We start from the raw sequence: 11,931 nt of genomic DNA on the forward strand, positions 1-11,931 counted from the left end.
TTGCGATTATACTTATGATCCCGCGAACCCTATACCTTTCCCAAACCCTGAGACTTTTGGTAGGTGGGGATTATCGGGTGAGCCGGTTTCGGATGATTGGTCTCACTTTTTCGCGATAGACCGTGCTAGGAGGGAGGGGAGGTTAAGGGGAAAAGCTCCTATAGAGGTGAGTGAAATGGCTAGCTTGGTTCATGTCTTAGAGACCGGTGAGGGGAGTTCTCACTCTACCCCTTACCATAGTGCGGATGGAGACTATTGTGGCTACTCCCCTCTCTTATGTGCTTTATATGATGTTCTCTTTTGCCTATATGTTATTAGGTTTAGAGTTTGGGGGGTAGTTCATTTCGAGCTTCGGGGTGATTTATGTTGTTTGTGTGCTTCACTATTCCCCTCTTCGCTTTCGTAGTTCACTCTCGGTCTCTTTTACTTTTGGTATTGATCACTGTGTATCTCTTGCTCCTCTAATGATGATGATGATGTACTTTTGATGATTTCTCTGTCCTGTTCTTGGTATTATTGTTCGTTTCACTGATTGTTGTTTGCTGTGTATCTCTGCTTCCTTATGATTATACTTCCTGATGATGATTGTTTGATATCTTGTTTCCTGACTCTGCTTCTATCTAATGATTCTGTTTCTTTATTTCGTTACTTGACCCTATTCTTGATGCTATCATATATTGTTTTTTTCCGTTATTTGCATACGTTTTCTCTTTTATTTCTTTCTTTTATTTTGTATTGAAGTTACTAACAATTTTCTTTGTATATAGTCTATTTTCTTTCTCACCTTGCTTCGTCGCTTATGCTTTGGATATTGGTGCTTCATTAAGGTTCTCTTTCACCTTGTTTGATGTAGCATAACTTTGACGCCCGGTGAGATCCTTCTAATCTTGTTCTTTTTATTTTCTTTTCTTGGATGCTTAGTTTAGGTTTAGATTAGGAGAAGTTGAACGGTTCGAGGATGTTTGCCTTTTAACACCTTAGTGTGTTTGGGAACATTGGCGTTGTGGCCGAATGTTCACTTGTTTGTCGATTGGGATTTATTGTGTTGGCTCACTTCCTCGATGCATTTCTATTTCTCCTTTGCTTTTCTATTTTTCATTTTATTTCTTTTTCCTCCTTTTCTATTTCCTTATGGTTTTTATTTTTCTTTTTGTTTCCTTTATCTCTTTTCTTCTACCTTCCTTTCCTTTGAAAAAAACAAATATCACAAAAATCTTTTGTAAATAAAAATAACATGTTTTGAGGCATTGCTTTTCTTTCTTAATAGTTTTGCTTTTGCTTTGGACTCACAAACCACTTGGACTTGCACATTGGCTATCATTCTTCCTAAAAATAATGGTTTGCATGGTTTGAGAGTATCTTTGGTTGACTCTGGGATAGAACATGCTAAGGTAGTCGTTTAAAACTATAAGGACCTTGAAGCCGTATTCTTTTGTTTTTGAAAACTCGTAATCGTTCCCCTTTGGTGAATTTGTAGCTTTTAGTGAGTTTTTGCCACATCCTTGTGAGGTTTCATAGTTTTCAAGCCTTCTACAATCCCTTGCATGAGTGGCATAGATCCTTGACTATTGTGGACCTAATCTTGAATCTTGACTCATAATTCTCAAACACGAGACTGAACCTTTTAGGGAGGACAAAGGCATCTTTTCGGGGTGGTAATTTTTATTTTCTAGGATAACCTTCTTTATTTTTAGTTCTTGGGTTTACATTTGCCTACTTGCTAACCATTTGAGCCTTTTTCCCTTCTTTTCAAGCTACATCTTTAGAACTTTGAGCCTTTTGTTTCTTTTTGTTCCATTTTTGGTTTTTGTGAAGCAAATGATCATGTTCTTGGAGATTGTGGTATATGAGTTTGGATATTGGTTCTTATTATTTCGGATTATATACTACAAGAGGGGGGGTGAATTGTAGTAAGTTCCTAGTGCCTTTTCGCGGAATATAAAAATATTATACTTAGGAACTTAAAGAGTGCAAAGCAGATTTTACGAGGAAACTTTCCAGGGCCCAACTGGAAGTAAAAGCTCAACCCACCAAGGGATTTTCAACACAACCATTTCACTATAATAGGGCGAAACACCTAGTTACATTCTATTATACACGGACCTTTCTCACAAGTTCCACCAAGGACACTTGCTACCTGATAGGAACCTATCCTACCCGACCCAAGGCACACTCAAGTTCCTTTCACTCGACCCAAGACACACTCAGGTTCTTTTCACTCATTGTGCACTCACAGCTACCACTTGAATTTTAGAGAATTCAAACTCCTACACTCAAATGTGAATTTTCAAGTATTCACAAACTTCCCCAATACCCAAAATACTCAAACCCTTTTTCCCATTACAAGATGTCATTGAATAAGTCTAAATACATATATATGAATAAAGAGATAAAACGAATATGTTGGACACTCGAGATCTGTCTGGAACTCACTGGACGTACTGTAACCAAAACCTGTTAGGAACTTTGACTAGGAGGACTAACTTAGCTTCGTGGTAAAGGATAAAACCATTAAGCATGACCACTATACTTCGTCAGCCCCAACTTTGAATGAATACATATGAGCATATTTATAGTATACTCGAATTATTCATTTCATCTTGAAAAAGATAGGTTTTACGAAAAGATAAGTTTAAAAGATATTTTCTAAAAATAAGTTTTTTGAAAATATATATTTTTGTTAAGAATAAAATCTGTCGTTAATAATAAAGATATAATTAACATAAAATCAGATTTTATTCCAATCTTATCTTCTTGTTTAAAAATACTTTTTAAACAAACTTATCTTTTTTCAAAAGGGATTTATTAGAAAATAAATATCTTTATTCAGTAAAACAAAATCCCTAAAAGATATGCACGTATTAGGTAAATATATATATCATTAAAACCGACTTTTGAAGACGTGCATACTTAAGTTCCTATTAGGTTCGGAACTCTGACAGTCTCTGAGTTCCTGACAAGTCAGTAACTCTAATTTAATTGACTGTCTGGAGTTCACCTTGGTTATATATAAACTTTTTCCAGACCGACTTTTATGTCCAACATACTTACATGAATCCTAGAGCAATATACTTCTATTTCTCCGTCTTCATGTTGCTTATCTGAGACTCTTGTTATGGAATCCTGTAGTCTTGATGTATTCTGGATCTCAGGTTTTGCCCCAGCATTACACCGGAACCAGGTCATTACAACCCGCTGATATGTTCCTGTCAGGACACACCTTTGCCCCAACATTACACCGAAACCAGGTCATTACAACCCGTTGATATGTTCCTGTCAGGGAACATCTTGAAGTTCCATTTCTAGAACTCTTCTTTTGCTTTACTTGTCATCCTTAGTCTTCTAAGGTTCCTCTATTTCAGTCCTCATTTCAACTCCCAGAAATTACTTATCCTGCAAACATCAAAACCCTAAAAGACTCTTATTAGATAGAAGTTTGCTCAATCATTAACATCATCATCAAGACCTAATCAGGGTCAACAATTTCCCCCTTTTTGATGATGACAAACTGAGCAAACTTCTGAGGATAACAGAATAAAACAGAAGTTTATTTTTATTTATAAAAATAATAAAGTAAACTAAAACAAAACCAAACTAAGCTAGAGCTAGCAAACTAGAAAACTATACTAAATTAAAAGACTCCTACACATACATGACCTATATATGCATAGGATACTTACCTCGTGAAGCTAACATATGCAAACACCTATTTACATAGTTACCTTCATGGTTCCTTAGCCATCATCATACTTATCAACCATAACACTGATCATTGTTCTTGTTCCTTTATAGCTAATCCTATATTGCTTAAGTTCTTGATATATACCTGTCATTACTCATCAGGTTCCTTTTACCCTGTTCCAAGCATAACTTGTTCTTTCTATGCACAACTAAACAAACATGTTAGATAGATTATCATCATTAGTTTATAATCATCAAAACCTAATTACTCAATAGTTCTTATTTGTAAGCAAGCTCGTGTTTTGTATTTCTTGTAAATAATGGCAAGTGAATAAATGACAAAGCCGTCCAAAGTTAAAAAAGGAAAGGACATTCAAATGCAAAGTTGTATAGCCGTCCATAGTTAAAAGAGGCGAGGACAATGAATAAAGTGAAAAATGACAAATTGAAAAAATGAGAAAAAGAAAAGCAAATTCAAAAAGCTTTGGCAAAAATTTGGTAAAAAAAGTGAAAAATGAAAACGTTCAAAAACATTTTATTGTAAATGCTTCTTCCTATCTTACGCATTGTGGACAATGTTTTGTTCAAGCTTGGGGGGAAGCATTTTACGCTTTTTATATATATGATTGTTGTTATAGCTTTGAATAAGCTTGGGGGTATTAGTTTGTTTTTGTTTGGTGATTACTTGGTTATGAGGAGAAGGTTTGATCACCCTTTTGCTTCACCAATTAGGAATACCACAAATTCTAAATTTTAAGCCTACCCTCACCCTTTTGCCCTTACATTACAACCTTTGGGAAAGCCCTTTTGACCTAGAGGTTGAGTCGCATATAGGGGGAGGGCATTATGAGTTAAAGCCTAAGGAGAGGGGATGCAAGGTCAAGATTTCGAGAAAACCTCAAATCTATTGTTTTTCCGGTTCCTTCGAGGAACTATAGAGATGCTTGCTAAAAGAAGATTTGAAGCAAATTGGGAAAATGTGCTAAAAATTATTTTTAGATGAAAGTGAATTGCGTTTTGGTAGTTCTCTATACTTAGCATGTCCTATGTTTCAATCAACCCTCGATATCTTAGAACGTGCTTACCTTTGTTGTTTTAGAAAGTTTGATATCCTCTCGTGTTTTGATCATGTGCAAAAGTCCATTGTATAAGCGCCTCTTTTCCTTTCAAGTTTTAATTTTCTCTTTTCCCTTTTATTGTTTTGCCTCCCTTTTACTTAAGAGTTATGGGTTAATCTCTTAGGAAACCTTTAAGAGAGCATTACTCGTCCTCTAGAGCGATCTAGAGGTTTAAATGGCTTGTCAATTGTTGCTAAAATTGACCGTGATTCCTAGAAAGTGAGTCAGTGTACATTCTTTTATTCTCTAGTCTTTCTCATTTCTTGCTTGCCTAAATAATGTCATCATTTTCCTTTAAGCTTGATTTTGTTTTGCTCGAGGACGAGCAAAGGTTTGGCTTGGGGGAATTTGATGAGTGTCATTTATGGCACTTTTAGGCTAGGTTTTTTTTTTGTAGTTTTATGATCATTTTTAGTCTTTTATGTCGTGATTTTGCATAATAATGCTTGTTTTGTGCGTTTGTGTGTGAGTTTAGAGAAATGTGTCCTTTTGATGGTTTTCTTTCTATTTTATTCATTTCTTGGTTATCTTTTCTCGCTTCTCCATTTTTTTGACTTGTTTTGTAGGTGTGTTGAGTTTCCCGAGGTTTAATTATCAAGGAGGAAGCTCGAGCGCATTCAAGAAGGTTCATGGAGCTATGTTCGGGAATCCAAACACGCAATTCAAGCTAGCTCCGCTACCATGAGGACCTTGGAAGCAATGCTTTGGCTCAAAGTGTTCAAATGCTTGAAAGATAAAGGAGCTGCCCTTCTCACGAGCATCGCCTCGAGTGCACCACTGATAGGGATGCTCAGGAGCGCGGAGGTTGATCGAGCAAGCGAACGAGGCAAGGCCACGAGCACCAGCAGGGGTGCGCGCGCGCATCATAGGTGGTGCCTGCGCGCAGACCCTTGATGAGTGGCATTAATGTCACGATTAAGGTTCATTTTGATGGTCATTTTTGCACATTTGCGGCTTGTTTGCATCCTTTTCTTTGCACTTAGTTCCCTTTCCCTTTATGCATCTTCTTTCCTAGATTTTGCCCCTTTTTCCTACTCTTTACTTTGATTTCCATGCTTATGCTTTGTAGGAACCATCGGGGTTTTCAAGAGGAGGAAGCTAAGCTCAAGAAAAGCTGAAGGAAGCAAGATTCAGAAGAGGTTCGGCCGAACCTCCTGAAGGTGTGGCCGAACCAGGGTATGGCCGAACCTGCTCAGTGGTCTGGCCGAACGTCGAGGCAGAGTCAAGAAGCAATTTGGCAATTTTGCAGGAGTGGTCAAACCTCAAAAGTTCGACCAGACCAGGATCAGGAAGGTTCGACCGAACCTACCCATGGTTCGGCAGAACTTACCCTGTAGTCCGGCCGAACCTTCCTAGTGTTCGGTCGGACCACTCCTCTATTTCAGCTGGCACTGTACGGACTATATAAGTCCCATTTTAGAACGTTTTGATGTAATTAGAAAAACTTAGTTTTAATTTTCTACACAAGTTTTAGCTTAATCTAGAGAGAGAAACACTATTAGTCTTCATTTGGTAGAGAGAGAAAGTGTGGATTTCTTCATTGATGAACTTGGATTTTGAAGAACAAGCTTGTTTAATCTTTTGTAGATTTTTAACTTCAATTAATGAGCAATCTATTACTCTTTCTCTTTACTTTTGCATTTAATTTTGCTTGTTTACTTTGATTTTCCTTCTTTGCTTATTAATCATGTTGATGCTTATTCATTTGATGATTGATATTGTTCTCAACATGATTTGTGAGTAGTCTCTTAGACAAGGGTGTAGGGATGGTGTACTTACTAATTGTTCATGCTTTTAATATTGAGATTAAGTTAATTGTGATTAAAATCTTTGCATACTTGATATTCTTTGATCTTCTTGCAAGTGCACATTGTTAGTTGATTAAAGGTGAATCTTTGCTAACAAGGAACGGAATTTGACTTAGTTAAGGTTCATTTCTATCGATTGTTCTTTGATTGCACCTCCCAATATATGGTTCTAGTGTGGAAACATAGAGGCTATGTTAGGAGAAACCGATTAACCCCGGAAGGCGGTTAGATTGAACCTTATATCGATATTCATGCATGTTTAGTTCACTATTGATTTGCTTTTATGTTATTGCATGATCAAGCGACATCTACATCTACCCATCTTCCTTGGTGTTTAGTTATATTGATTTTAACTCGTTTTATCTTTAGTTTAATCTCTTAGTCATTCCTATCCTTTGTCCCGAGATGACTTAAAGTCTAGTGATGAATGCGGTGTTTATGTGCTTCTCCCTATGGTTCGACCCCTCTTCTTGCCATATACTTGTATTAGGATAAGTCGAGTGTTATAAATTGTATTTGATTTAGGTGTAGTTTTCTAGCGACGCAATTATTTCTTTATCAAATTGGCGCCGTTGCCGGGGAATCAGCTTTCATTGCTATTTCATTGCTTGTTTGAGACTATCTCATCTTTTATTTGTTAGTGTTTGCTACTTTTGTTACTTGTCAGTGCTTACGTTCTTCTTAGCTTTGTTGTATCAACAGAGGACGAACCCGCTGAAGATCTTTGATTCCCATCGATCCAGAGCTAGAGAGGTCTTTGTCCATACTTCGAAGAGAAGCAAGAGCAAGGTGTAGAAATTCTCACACCCCGACGAGAGAAGTAAGAGAATTAGAAGATACTCCACCCTCTTCACCCTCAAGTGAAGAATTAGATAGCCCTAACTCATCATCGAGTCCGGAAATCAACCCTTTCTCAACCTATAAGTTCGAGAGTGAAGAAGGTCCTAAATGGGAGAGAATACGCCTTTGAGTCGTCTTGGGGCTCCCGAAGCCTTTAGAGCACAAAGTGGGATCCTAACTCCTACTGCTCAAGCCAACAATTTTGAGATCAAGCCTAATTTGATTGCTTTGATTGAGAGGAAAGTTTGAGAGTCCTCATGAGCACTTAAAAGAGTTTGAGAAATATTGTGACACAATAAAGGCCAATAGAGTGACTCAAGAATATATTCGCCTCAAGATGTTTCCATTTTCACTAATTGGGAGAGGTCTAGAATGGCTAGAGAAGGAGGTGCCCCCTAATTCTCTCACAACATGGGACCAAGTGACTACGGCTTTCTTGAGGAGGTTTTATAACCATAGGAAGACCGCCGAGGCTCGGTCTTTGATTCAAGGTTTTCGCCAAAAGAGTGGTGAGTCTCTAAGTGCGGCATGGGAACGATACAAAGAGCTTCAACGTTAATGCCCGCACCATGGGATACCCAAGTATCAACTCATTCACACTTTCTATGGAGGTCTCATACCTCAAGGAAGAACAAGCCTAGACGCCGCGGCCGGCGGTCCAATCATGAACAAAGGAGAGGATGAATTGGAGTGTATTATAGAGGAGGCCGCAAAGCACTATGATGATTGGTATGAAGGAGAAAGGGATGCTACTTCTAGTAAGGGTGTTTATGCATTGGAGCAAGCCAACGCAATCAACAACCTCTCTACCCAAATCTCAAAAATGACCAAGCAAATGGATGAATTGATGAAAGAAAGGTCCAATCCTCACGGTAATACCTTCCCTTCAACCAAGGGAGGCAATGGTATGGATACTTCCTCCTCCTCTTCTTACAATACAATGCCCCAAGGATGCATGTTTTGTTCTAATTGTGAAACCTATGATCATGATACCTCCCATTGTGTATATGCTTGTGAAGTTCAACCCCTTTCCCATGAACATGATGAAAATATGGAAAATGTCAATGCTATGAATTTTGCTCCTAGAATGGGGAATGTAGGGAACTTGAGGCCAAACTCCAATCAAATGGGGAATTGGAATCAAGGTGGAAACCGTGGTTGGAACCAAAGTGGTGGTGGTTATGATAACAAATACCATGGTGGGGGAGGCCCTTCCAATTTCAATGGAAGAGACTACTCTAACCAAAGGGGGTATGGTAATTAAAACCAACAACCTAATTCCTGATACCATGACCATCAAAATCAAAATTTTGGTGATCAAGGTAACATGGGAAATAATCAACAAAGCAATGTTCCTAACCAAGGCACCGGAGGCAATAGGGGTCAATATGTTTCTAACTATGCCCAAACTAATAGGCCTCCGGGTTTCCATCAACCCCAACTTCCTCCACCTCAACAACCTCTTCAACTTGAAGCCCCTCCAAATGATCCCGTGATGGCTAAATTAGATGCTCTATTGAAAATGTGTGAGGAGGATCAAAAGAAACATGAAGAGGCCCAAAAACGCACCAATGCTCACATGAAAATGCTTGAGACCCAAATTGCTCAACTTGCATCTAATTCATCCCCTTCTTCTTCTTCTTCTTCTTCTTCTTCTCACATTCCAAGTCAAGGAGTCAACCCAAAACCTTTGTATGCCGGACAACTAGGAGTGGGAAGGTAGTAGGGAGTGACCCTTTAGTTTAGGAAGAACCCCAAGAAGAGGTGGAGTTAGAGAATGAGGGTGAAAAAACCAATGAGCCATTGAGTGTTGAAAAGGAAAAAGATGTTGAGGTGCCAAAGGAAAAAGAAGCCAACCCCTTGCCCCTAAATCGCCAACCTAGAGAGGAGAAGCTACCATTTCCACAACGATTTGTGAGAGCTAAACTTGATGCCCAATTTGGGAAGTTTTTGGAAGTCATTAAGAATTTGCATATTTCCGTCCCTTTTGTTGATGCTATGAAGCAAATTCCCCACTATTCCAAATTCTTGAAAGATCTTTTGAGTGGGAGAAGAGAGTGTGAGACGGTGAGTTTGACCGCCAATTGTAGTGCAATTCTTTCCAACAAACTTCCTACCAAATTGAAAGATCCGGGTAACTTTTCCATCCATTGTTCTATCAATGGCATTGAATTTGATAAAGCCTTGTGTGATTTAGGAGCAAGTGTGAGTCACATGCCCTATTCCGTCTACCAAAAGCTTAGTGTAGGAACCCTCTCCCCCACTAATATTACTCTCCAACTAGTGGACCGTTCCATTAAGTTTCCCATGGGCAAGGTTCAGGACATTCCCCTTAGGGTAGGAAAATTCACATACCTCGTGGATTTCTATGTGCTAGAGATGGATGAGGATGAGAGGATTCCTATAGTTTTGGGTAGACCATTTATAGCTACTTTTAGAGCTATCATCGATGTGAAGGAGGGTAAGATATCCTTGAAAATTGACAATGATTCCATCGAGTTTGATTTGAATAATGTCATGCAACAACCCTCCTCAAGTGGTGAATGATTTCGAGTAGATGTTCTTGATACCGTGCTTAATGAATTTTCTCGCTCCCACTTGCATGCTACTAATGATCCTCTCGAAAGTGTGTTGTTGAATGAATCAAAGATAGGTACTCACAAAGAAGACATACAACTCTATGAGGATTTGCTTGAGGAAAGCAAGAAGGAGTGCAAGGACGCGAGCATGGAAGAGGAGGCTCCTTACATTTATGACCTCTTTCAAGTTCAAGAAAGAGAAAAGAGCCCCAATGGTAAGGGAGCACCAAAGGGAGCACCAAAGGAGGCTTCAGGTATGCATTCCTTGGTCCCGATGACTCTTTCCCCGTGATTGTCAATTCTAACCTAACGGAGGAGCAAACCTCCCTCTTGATCAATGTTTTGAGAAAACACAAGAAAGCTTTGGGTTATACTATTGATCTAGGGGGAGATGCCAAACCCGTTAGACAAAGGCAAAGAAAGCTTAACCCTTCCATGCAAGAGGTTGTGCGGAAGGAAGTGGCTAAGCTTCTTGATGCGGGAATTATTTACCCAATTGCTCATAGTGATTGGGTATCTCCCGTGCAAGTTGTGCCTAAGAAAGGGGGCATGACGGTAGTGAATGATCATGATCAACTAGTGCCCACTACGCTTGTTACCGGTTGGCGTATGTGTATTGACTATCGCCAACTTAACACAAGTACATGCAAAGATCATTTTCCACTACCGTTCATTGATCAAATGTTGGAAAGGCTTACAAAGCATTCCTTATATTGTTTCCTCGATGGTTACTCGGGATTTTTCCAAATCTCGATTGACCCCAAGGATCAAGAGAAGACGACTTTCACATTCCCCTACGGTACTTATGCGTATCGTAGGATGCCTTTCGGGCTTTGTAATCCCCCGCAACATTTCAACGTTGCATGATGTCCATTTTTAGTGATATGATTGAGGATGAGATAGAGGTCTTCATGGATGACTTCTCCGTTGGAGGAGCCACCTATGAAGATTGTCTATCTAATTTATCTCGTTGCTTAGAAAGATGTGAGAGGGATAACCTCGTGTTGAATTGGGAAAAGTGCCACTTTATGGTGGAAAGTGGGATTGTTCTTGGGCACAAAATTTCCCATGTCGGCATTGATGTAGATAGAGCCAAGGTAGAGGTCATTGAAAAACTTCCTCCCCCCACCAACGTGAGGGAAGTGAGATCCTTTCTTGGCCATGCCGGGTTCTATCGGCGCTTTATAAAAGATTTTTCAATGATTGCTAGGCCTCTCACATCCGTATTGCAACAAGATAAGGAGTTTGTGTTTGATGATGCTTGTCAAGAGTATTTTTGTAGGTTGAAAAAAGCCCTTTGCACCGCTCCTATTGTCCAAGGCCCGGATTGGTCTCTTCCATTTGAGCTCATGTGCGATGCAAGTGACGAGGCCATTGGATCGGTTCTTGGACAACGAAAGGATAGGAAACTTCATGTCATACATTATTTGTCTAAAACTCTTAATGATGCCCAACGAATCTACACAACTACCGAGAAGGAGTTCCTAGCGGTTATTCACTCATTTGAGAAGTTTAGAACCTACCTCATTGGTTCTAGGACAATTGTGTATACCGACCACTCGGCTCTCAAATATTTGATAGGAAAGAAGGAAGCTAAACCGAGGTTGTTGAGATGGGTTTTAATCCTCCAAGACTTCGATTATGAGATGAGAGACAAGAAGGGAGCCGAGAATGTGGTGGCGGATCACCTTTCAAGGTTGGGCGGTGCAAGGTTTGAAGATGATGGTTTGCTAATAGAGGACGCTCTAAGGGATGATGTGCTATATGTCCTTGAAGTGAAGTCGGAGCCATGGTATGCGGATATTGTGAATTACTTGGCTTGTAGTGCCGTACCTCCGGATTTCACTTCACAACAACGTCGAAAACTCAAGCATGAGGCCAAGAGATAAATTTAGGATGATCCCA

General features: G+C 39.4%; 1 non-coding gene across 1 annotated transcript; it reads right to left on the reverse strand.

Moving 5' to 3' along the window:
- Nucleotides 1–7,917: 7,917 nt before the first annotated feature.
- Nucleotides 7,918–8,023, reverse strand: LOC145590429 (small nucleolar RNA R71). Its single transcript, XR_014102029.1, has one exon. It is a non-coding gene; the product is annotated as a small nucleolar RNA R71 (small nucleolar RNA).
- Between the last annotated feature and the right edge of the window lie 3,908 nt (nt 8,024–11,931).

The sequence above is a fragment of the Chenopodium album genome, chromosome 17, assembly GCF_948465745.1.
Source record: "Chenopodium album chromosome 17, dcCheAlbu1.1, whole genome shotgun sequence".
NCBI lineage: Eukaryota > Viridiplantae > Streptophyta > Magnoliopsida > Caryophyllales > Amaranthaceae > Chenopodium > Chenopodium album.